Genomic DNA, 10,087 nt, shown 5'->3' on the forward strand with positions numbered 1-10,087 from the left:
GCCTCAGCATCACACGTCCTCACTCCCTCAGCACCGCGGCTGCCAAAGTGAGTAAGGAAAGAAAAATGGTTTAAATTTTTCTCATGTAGCCTAGGATGGCCCCAAACTTGACATATAGCAAAGACTGGCCTGGAACTCCTGACCCCCCTCTGAGGCTGCCTCTACCTCCCAAAGGCTGGGAATATAAATATAAACAAATAAATATGCAAACCCACACCTGGTGGAAGGGAAGGTCTTTAATGAAGAGGCTCAATGGATGAGATGCTAAAATTGAAGCTTTCACAGACATTTTCAGGGGATATATAGATACTCATATTGAGGGAGATACCTGTTATATTTGTTATTTTAGGCCTTTGTAAGTGTACAGTTCAGTGGTAAGGTCGTTTCCGATGACTCCAGGTCTGTCTTTGTGCTGATGTCCTATTCTCTTATAGGAGTAAGTTCCAGATTCTTCTGTAGGGCCCATCCGAGAAGCTGGGTTCGGCTCCTCTAGGAAATACCCTAGATTACCAGAAACACAGGAAGCTCTGTGGTCACCACTCTCCCTGCTGTCATTTAGCACAGCGTCTCTTTTGCTTTCGTCTATTTGGCTCGGACCACTTGTCTCGATTTTTGTGTGCAGACTTTTGGCTCATTCCAACCTTTTTTTTAAAACAAACAAACAAACAAACAAACAAAAACAAAAAAACCTTTAGCCAAGATCTCCTTTCACTCACGTTGGCCTCAGACTTGCTATGTAGAAAGTACTGACCTTGAGGGGTTTTTGTAAAGGTTTTAAAACCCTTTTTATTTTCTGTTCATGGATGTTTTGCCTTCACGTATGTCTGTGGACCATGTGTGTTCAGTGCCCTAGGATGAAAGAAAAGGACATTAGTTAGGTTCCCTGGAACTGAAGTTACAGGTGACAGTCAGCAGCCATAGGGTGCTGGTGGGAATCGAACCCAGGTCCTCTGGAAGAACAGCTAAGCCATCTCTTCAGCCCTGACACTGAGTTCTTGATTATTCAGGTTCCACCTCCCCAGCTCCTGGATTATAGGCATTAGCCAACATGGCCCGTTTATGGCGGGGACTGAACCCTGGGCTTAGTGTATGCTATGCAAACACTCTCCGAAATGAGCTGCAGCCCTGGGCTGTCACTGTAACCTTCACTCCTTCACTGCTCCTTCACTGGCTGGTGGATAACATTTTTTGGTCAACTGTGATCAAACCTCTGATGTTTAGTGTTTGCTCTTTACCTGAGCTCCAAACCCCATACCTGCATTCCTGGACTACTCCTCTTTTAGGTTATTATTTTTATAAAACAAATAATACGTTCAAAAACATTTTTTTTTTGGTCACAAACCAGATCTTTGTGTGATGTCTCTGTCCCTGACAGTAACCCACTGAATTATTTAGACTCAAATCCCCTTTGATCTCTTGTTGCTCTTAGCCAATCAGCACCAAAGACAATCAGATTTTTTGTCACATTTTAATCTTGTTTGTCTTTCCCTCTCCCTCGCCTATTTCTCTGTACTTACCATCTATGATGTCACCTAATGTCTACCCTTTCCCTGAGTCCTATGACCAGCTGAAGCTAGACCTAGACATATCCTCATTAATCTCATCATGCCTGTCCACATCTTCGTCCCTGTCCTTGTCAAGGCTTTTTGCTCTTCTTAGGCTGTCAACATTTTCCACAATTTGATCCTATCTGGACGATACCTCCGCCAGGTGGCTATATTGTAATGGAAAGTTTAATGGCTTTGGAATAGAGCTGCTTTCAAATTGTAGCCTTGTATTCAAAGGAAAGAATTGAATTGATTTTGCAATTGGTTGACTCCTGGCGTCTTGGATCCTCATTTGCAAAATGAGAATAACAATGCCTATGCCATAGAGAACTTAATGAGGATTTAATTAGATAATATGTGTGGAGGCAATTTAGCATTGTGCTCAGAACCCACGTTTGAAATGACTCACCCAGACTACTTCTCCACTTCCTAATTATGTGACCTAGAGCAAATTCCTTGACTTCTCTGGACTTTGTCTTTTCCTTTTGTAAAGTGGGGATTCTAATAGTGCTAACACTCAAGGTCTGTAGTAAGGATAAGATGATTTATATATGTGGAGTGCTTAACATAGTACCTGGCACACTGCAAATTTTAGGAGGTTAAGCTATTGTTACTTTGTGGCAAGAAACTCAGTCTAATGTTTGGTATATAATCAGCACTTATATGTTTACTGAGTTTGTTAATAAATCAATTTTTTTTTTTTTGATACAAGGTCTCACGTAGCCTATCCTGGTCTCAAACTCCCTGTGTAGCTGACTGAAGTTGAACTTCTGGTCCTCCTTCCTCCACATTTCAGTTGCTAGGGTTACAGGCTTGAACACACCATGCTTGGTGCATATGGAACTTGAGGAGGGAACCTAAGGCCTCATGAATGCTAAGCAAACACTACCCCCCTAACCCCTGAATTAATCTCAGTGATATGTTCTTCTTTACTACAAATTCTTGCTAAGTACAGTCTCACACACCCTCCCCCAAGACAGGCTAACTACCTCCATTTTTTCATGCGTGTATTTTCGTTGTTGTTGGTTTTTTTTTTTTTTTGTTTTTGTTTTTTTCGAGACAGGGTTTCTCTGTATAGTCCTGGCTGTCCTGGAACTCACTCTGTAGACCAGGCTGGCCTCGAACTCAGACATCCTCCTGCCTCTGCCTCCCAAGTGCTGGGATTAAAGGCGTGCGCCACCACTGCCCGGCTCATGCGTGTATTTTCATTGTTTCTGCCCTCGGTTGTAGTTTCCCTCTTTTAGAATACTCTTTCTTTGCTGACTCTCGAAGCTCTGGTTTTGTAATGTCAATCCTAACCCTTGTCCCCAGGAAACATTCTCTCGTCATTTCTGGGATTACCAAAGTTTCACTTTCCTGAACCAATTACCAGCCTCTGTCTCTTTTTCTTTTCTGTTCTCTTCCCCCTCTTCTTCCCCCTTCTCCTCCTCCTCCTCTTCCTCCACATTTTAACAGGGTTTTACTATATAGCTCAGGCCTGTCTCAAACTTTTCCATCCTTTGCCTCAGCCTCCTAAATGCTAGGAATGCAACATTAGCCACCATATTGGGCTCCAGTTACTCTTGCTTTAGATGGTAATATTATGATGGAAACACTTAGCTACTGTTTCCTGTGTGTTGGTTTTGTCTTCAAATAGTTAGGAAATATTTTTCAGTCTAGTATTGTTTCAGATCACATACTAAACATATGGTAACTATTTAACTTATGCCCGTTATCTTTTGGGGTAAGATTCCCATATTACATTTAGAATATGTATTTTATCAGGGTTCTCTAGAGTCACAGAATTTATAGAATATCTCTCTATATTAAGAAATTAAAACGATTTATAATCTGCAGTCCGACTACTCCAACAATGGACAACTGTGAATGTTAAGTCCAAGAATCTAGTAGTTGCTCAGTCCCATGAGGGTAGGTGTTTCAGCTGGTCTTCGGTATAAGCTGGAATCCTGAAGAAGTAGGTTTCAACACATGTGATGGCAAGTTAAGGACAAGCAGGCAAAGAACAAACTCATCCTTTTTCCATTGTCCTTGTGCTGGCCTCCAGCAGAAGGTACGGTCCAAATTAAAGGTGTGTACCACCATGTGTGGACCTAAGCTTTTCTTGGCACGTGCTCTGTCCCAGGCTAGCCTTGAACTCCGAGATATGCTTGCCTCTGTCTCCTGAGATTAAAGACATGTACCACCTTGCCTGGGCCTAGTATTTTCATGGTCACTATGCCTCAAAATCTGGATCACAGGTGTGTCCGCCGTTTCTGGATTGCAGCTCATTCCAGATGTAGTCAAGTTGACCATCAGGAATAGCCTCCACAGGGTAGGATTTGATACTAAGGGTTTTTTTTTTTCAGGGAGGGGTCCAGAATTCTGTTGTAATTTTTCACATCTAGCGTCTTATCAATGGATTGGTGTGTGAGAGATGCAGAATGGTTTGGCTAAGTAGTCCCGTCTGTGTAAGACAAGGGCTGGAGCCTCTGGGTCAGAGGGTGGGAGAAGTGCTTAAGCTTCAGTGGCCTGCAGGTGGAGGGCCAGAGACTGACCCTTGCTGATGCAGACAGGGAAGTGTCCCCATTTAGACCTGGTTCTTGCCACAGCAGGTTTTGCCTCTCACACTTTCTCAGGCTCCTCACACCTTTACACAACATGTGCCCTATTGAGAAACTGGTTCTGCATGAAACTTCCCATGGCTTGAAGCAAGTAACCATGACGGTGTTTGCATACCAGCGGGGTTTTACCCTCCCGTAAGTGCCAATAAGGATGAAGTGGCATTTAGATGACGTGACATGAAGGACAGCACTGCAGCCTGCACAGCCCAGAATGTTTGAACTATGTGAAAGGTTCATACCAGGATTTCACAATACACAGAAGGCCGAGAAAGCCTAGACCACAGTACAAGGTGAACAGCACCCTGTCCCAGTTCTCATGGGCTTCTCAGCTTCCTTCCATCTCCCCGTTCTCTGCACTCATGCTGTACCTGTGGTCTGGACCACGCACTTCAGTTTTACATTATACCTTTCTTTTTTTCAAGGTAGCTGTGTTCCTCAGCTAGCTGTAATTTCCCTAAGAACAGAGACTATATCCTATACTTCTTTACTGCCTGGAAAAGCCTCAACTATAATTTAACTAGAGAACACAATAAAATATCAATAAATGCTGCTGGACTTGAAATGAACATTCGTTTAAAAAAAAAAAAAGTCCACAAAAAAAAAAAAGAATCAGAAGTTTTTTTTTTTTTTTTTTTTTTTTTTTTTTTTTTTTTTTTTTTTTTTGAGACAGGGTTTCTCTGTATAGCCCTGGCTGTCCTGGTACTCACTCTGTAGACCAGGCTGGCCTCGAACTCAGAAATCCACCTGCCTCTGCTTCCCAAGTGCTGGGATTAAAGGCGTGTGCCACCACCGCCCGGCGAATCAGAAGATTTTTTAAAAAGTTGTATATGTTCCCATATATGTGTGTTAGAGACAGGCTCTCACTCTATAGCTCAGGCTGACCTGAAACTCACTATGTAGCCAAGGCTGGCCTGACTGAAGAGTGATGCTCTTGCTTCAGCCTCCTGAGTACTGGGATTACAGGCTTGAGGCACCCATCGTTAATTGTAATGGGAACCATAGCAGTAGTGTCCTTAGACACTGTACTGGTGCTTTCCTAGGTCCGAGGAAAAGAGGTTCCACCCCACACCTGAGACCCCTTCCATGTTTGCTGTTCTCTTTCCCACCACAAAGGCCATGCAGTTAAAGCCTGAGGAGCTTCAGAGACTAATTAATTCAAGTCTCCCGTTTTGTAGCCAGAAGCAAGTAAGAGCAGGGATAGAGAAGGTGTGTATGGGCTTGTCTAGAATTGTGAGATAGCTCTCATCTTCAGAGCCTCAACTCTTGCAGTTTAACGTGAGGATAATAAAGCGTGTCCATGTGATCGCTGTGGGGATTAAACGATAGGCTCACAAACAGTGCTGGACCACAGTAGATGCTCACTGCACCTTGACCAGCTCTTCTTTCTCTCCTTCCCAATGGCAGGAAACAATGTAGCATTGTCCTGGGCTGGTTTTCAAGTCAGTTCACCCTTTCATCTCATGCTATGCCAGCCTCCCAGTCACTAGAAAACTGGGTCAAGCATTAACACATTATTTTCACTGGATATTTGTCTAAAATTATGTTGAGTGAATCTGTATAACTGAAACAAAGGAATTCAGAAGATAGGAGTACCGAAATCTAGAGAGAAATGAAAGGTCTCAAAGCTTGCCCTTTGCTAACTACAGGGTTTGTGCATGGCTTTTACCCCCTCTTTTTTTCCTTTTAGGAAAAAAAAAAAACCTCTGATATATTTATGTGATAGGCCTTGTAACCTGATATGTTTCACCTGTCTGAGGACAGACTCTGTTGTTCATTCATCAATCAACTGAAACTAAAGTGAAGACACTGCTGTTGAGGTTCTGTTAAAAGAATTGTGATGTAATGGTGATGACCATTGAGCACTTGTAGAGATGTTTAGACTCAGAAGCAACAGCGTTAATAAAAATGAGTGGCTAAGGGTAAATCTTTCTTTCCCTCATTGGACAAGTTTTAATGGAATAACTGTTCCTTTAGAGATTTGTAGTTAGTTAACATTCACTGTGTTTGGTTGCAAATATTTTAGTATGAAGCAGAATCAGATTATACTAGAAAAAATCTTATGCAAGAGTATAAGATTTTTAAATTGGAATTGACCATTCAACATTTAGTGAAGGCAAGGCAGAGAGACAAACCAGGGACCAACTTTCCAGAGAGTTTTTTTGTGTAGAATGTAGGAAGTAGAACACTGGCCTTCCAAAGTATTTATGTTCTAATCCTCAGGTGCTGGACTATGTTAAGTTACAAGGAAAGGAGATTTAAAGTTGCAAAGGGAATTACAATTTCTAACTGGTGGGGAGATTGGTAAAATGCCTTGCATTGCAAACACAAGGGCCGGAGTTTGCATTCCTAGCAGTGGTCCAAGCCAAGGAGGTGACTCAATGAGAAAGCTCTCGATGTGGAAGCTAGACAACCTGAATTCAATCTCTGGAACCTATGGTAATAAGAGAGAACTCACTTCTGGAAGCTAACCTTTGACCTCAACTTAGTAATCCTGTCACTGACGTGTGAGCACCCACTTGCACATATGTGCACATAAACACAGCACACCAAACTAAGATTTTTTTCTGGTATAATCTGATTCTGCTTTATACTAAAATATTTGCAACCAAACACAACCTAAGTGCTGGTGAAGTGCTGACAGGCAGATTCCCTGGAGCTTCTTGGGCAGTTAGCTTAATTGAAGGGGTAAATTTTAGGTACAGTGAGAGACCCTCTCTCCCCAAACAGGGTGTGGAACAATTGAGAAAGACATCCATTGTTGACTTCTTGCCTCCACAAACATATGAACACACATGCACACAGTCACAGGAATAAGTACACACACATGCACAGAGGTGGGACACACACACACAGAGTGAAAGAGAGAGAGAATATGCTAATTAGCAGAATAATTTTGATTTTCCAGGTAGAACAAAATAAGAGCCCTTAATACAGTGGTTCTCAACCTTCCTAACACTGCAACCCTTTAATACAGTTCTTCATGTTTTAGTGACCCCCAATCATAAAATTATTTTTGTTGCTACTTCATAATTGTAACTTTGCTACTTGTATGAATCCTAATGTAAATTGTCTGATATGCAGGCTATCTGATATGTGAAAGGATCATTCATACCCCCCCCCCCCCGCCCCATGGGTCTCCATCCACAGGTTGAGAACCACTGCCTTCACAGAAGTAAGGCAAAACAAGAGAGAACCCTGGGACTGGGGTTATAGGCAGTAGTGAGCTGCCATGTGAGTGCTGTCCGCTAAAAGAGCAGTAAGTACTCTTAACCACGGAATCATATCTCCTGCCCTAAGTTTTAGTCTTAATTTGTCATCTAGTCTCAATATCTATAAAGGTGACAGCTAATATCGAATAAGACTCAAGGGTTTGCACTCCTGCTCTTTTGCTCAGTGTGCTTCATGTCGTCCGTTTGGTCTTCCCACACGGCTGACAACATTTCTCAATGAGGAATTTGGGGCCTGTGAAAAGTGCTAACGTTGAGGGCTTCATTACTCATCTTCACCACCTTCAGTGGTGGCATCAGTCCTCCCAGCTCTCCCTCCACAGTGTGTCTTGGGTTTATCCCTTTCTTTCCATGGTCACTGCCACTATATCAGCCTTGTTTCCTTTTGATTTATGCCTGAGTTGTTGCCATGGCCCAGCATGGTATCCCTTGCTTCATAATTCCCTTTCTTAGTTTCTTTCTTTCTTTCTTTCTTTCTTTCTTTCTTTCTTTCTTTCTTTCTTTCTTTCTTTCCTTTTATTTTTTCTTTTATTTTTCTTTTTTTGGTTTTTCGAGACAGGGTTTCTCTGTGTAGCCCTGGCTGTCCTGGAACTCACTCTGTAGGCCAGGCTGGCCTCGAACTCAGAAATCCGCCTGCCTCTGCCTCCCAAGTGCTGGGATTAAAGGCGTGAGCCACCACCTCCCGGCCAGTTTCTTTAATACACTCTGGTCAGACTGAGGCAGCCCAGATTCTACTTTTATCTCAGGCATCTTGACATTCACACTTTTAAGATGGAGAAAAGATACTCAAATGTCCCGAAATCATCTTTGGATAGTGTGGCAATGGCACTATTTTCTATAGAAATTAAATATCATATTAAAAGGAAAAGGGGAAAATGTTACAATGCACATTGAAATGCCAGGACAAGGTGTATCCTAAGGATAAGCAACACTGTAGTCCATGAACCTGTAGTTCAAACTTGCTTTGTCTCAGTCTTCTTGGGAAGCTAATATTAGTAATAAGACCATCTCAAATGAGCAATTCCACTTTTGGAGACAAAGTTTTGTATGAAAGATAAGTTACTTGAGGTTGAAGAGCCATTGAGAGCACTGCTGCTCTTGCAGAGGACGTAGGTTCGATCCTCATCATCCACAAGGAAGCTCACAAACATCTGTAACTCCAGTTCCAGAGAATCCAGTGCTCTCTTCTGACCTCTGATCACACCAATTTTGCATATGGTACACATATGCACATGAGGCAAACACTCATAAAAGACACATTACGTAGTATTTTCCACATATTTGTAAACTTTATTGTGACTATTACAGTAAGTGACTATATTAAAATAATTTTAAAAGGAAAAGCAAGATACCAAGAAAGGAAATGCTAACAATATGTGGTGTCAGATGGCTACAGCAGTCATTTCCAGTGCCTCACTTATCAAGTCGTGACACTGGAAACTTTACTGTTTATAATCTGCTTGTCAATTATGCCTCAGTAAAGTTGAAGATTGGGATAGACAATATACCACTAAAAGATGTAACAATAAAAAAGTTTTCTTCTTTTTCCTCAGTAACCACGGGATGAGGTGGTCCTTTCCCACGTCTTTGAGACAGAGTCTTGATATGTAGCTCAGGCTGGCCTCAGCCTACTGAGGGCTGAGCTCATGGGTGAAGTCTACCAGACCAGGTGAAAAAGATTTTTACTTTCTTCTTTATAATGTGTATAACTTAACTTTCTATACTACGTATGTAGTTTTATAATTTAAAACGTATAGTTTCATGATAAAAATAAAATTCCTATCATTTCCCATTACTTACAACATGTAAATTCTTTGGCTGGGTCCTAACGTAATCTAGCTCTAAACTGTTTCCCAGACTTTACACTATTGCAGTCAAATGCTGTTTCGACACTGCGTTCCTTCTGCTTCTCCAGCTGTACTTATTTTTTCTTCCTGGAAAGAGCTTCCTCTTTCTCTGTACCCTAGTTCAGTCTGTGGGTTGCCATCTAGGTCGGGTCCATGTGAGGGTTTCCTAAGGTGGAAGGAGTGGGATGTGGTAGTTACTCTGTTGCCGCTCAGGTACTTGGTGCTTTCCTTGGTAAGGGTTTAAACCTCACAGTAACTCAGAGGGCTTGGTGTCCCCCTGGACTTGGCAGCCGGCTAGTTCCAGTCCGGCTCCTCTGCAGCTTGCATGTGAGTCACAAGCTCCACAGAAGTGTGCTCCAAGAGAAGCGGGACTGCTACTTCAGTGTTATTTGGAACTCATAGTCTGTATTTTATCTTCTAAGCAAATTGATCTCATGGGGAAACGAGCTCAGTTTCATCTTCTTCTCACCACTTATGTGTCCTTGCAAGGCTCCTCAACTTTCCCCAGTCTCTGTTTCTTTCAACGCAAAGTCATAAAAATAAGCTGTGTATGGTGACACAGATCTGTAATCCCAGCATTTGGGGAAGCAGAGGTAGGGTGACTACAAGTTTGAGGACAGCCTAGGTTACATGAGTCTGAGAATAACCTGGACTACAAAGCCAGAATCCCCTTTATAAAGGCTGTTATGAGGGTTAAAAATCCAGTATAAGCCAGATGTGGTGTTACACACATTCCAGTAGTTGGGAAGTAAGACTATAAAAACAGGAAAAAAAGATTTTCAGCAATATATAATTATTAAATATTTAATAAATAATTATACACACACACACACACACACACACACACACACACACACACACACACA

General features: G+C 42.1%; 1 long non-coding RNA gene across 1 annotated transcript in view; it reads right to left on the bottom strand.

Annotated features, from left to right (window-relative positions):
* Positions 1 to 356: 356 nt before the first annotated feature.
* Positions 357 to 10,087, bottom strand: part of LOC114632479 — a 15,502-nt gene continuing 5,771 nt past the window's right edge. Inside the window, exons 2-3 of the long non-coding RNA XR_003713094.1 lie at positions 752 to 849; positions 357 to 641 (exon numbers count right to left, since the gene is read on the bottom strand). This is a non-coding gene — a long non-coding RNA (uncharacterized LOC114632479). The remainder of the gene's footprint in view (positions 642 to 751; positions 850 to 10,087) is intronic.

Source organism: Grammomys surdaster, unplaced genomic scaffold, assembly GCF_004785775.1.
Source record: "Grammomys surdaster isolate TR1022 unplaced genomic scaffold, NIH_TR_1.0 373, whole genome shotgun sequence".
Classification (NCBI taxonomy): Eukaryota; Metazoa; Chordata; class Mammalia; order Rodentia; family Muridae; genus Grammomys; species Grammomys surdaster.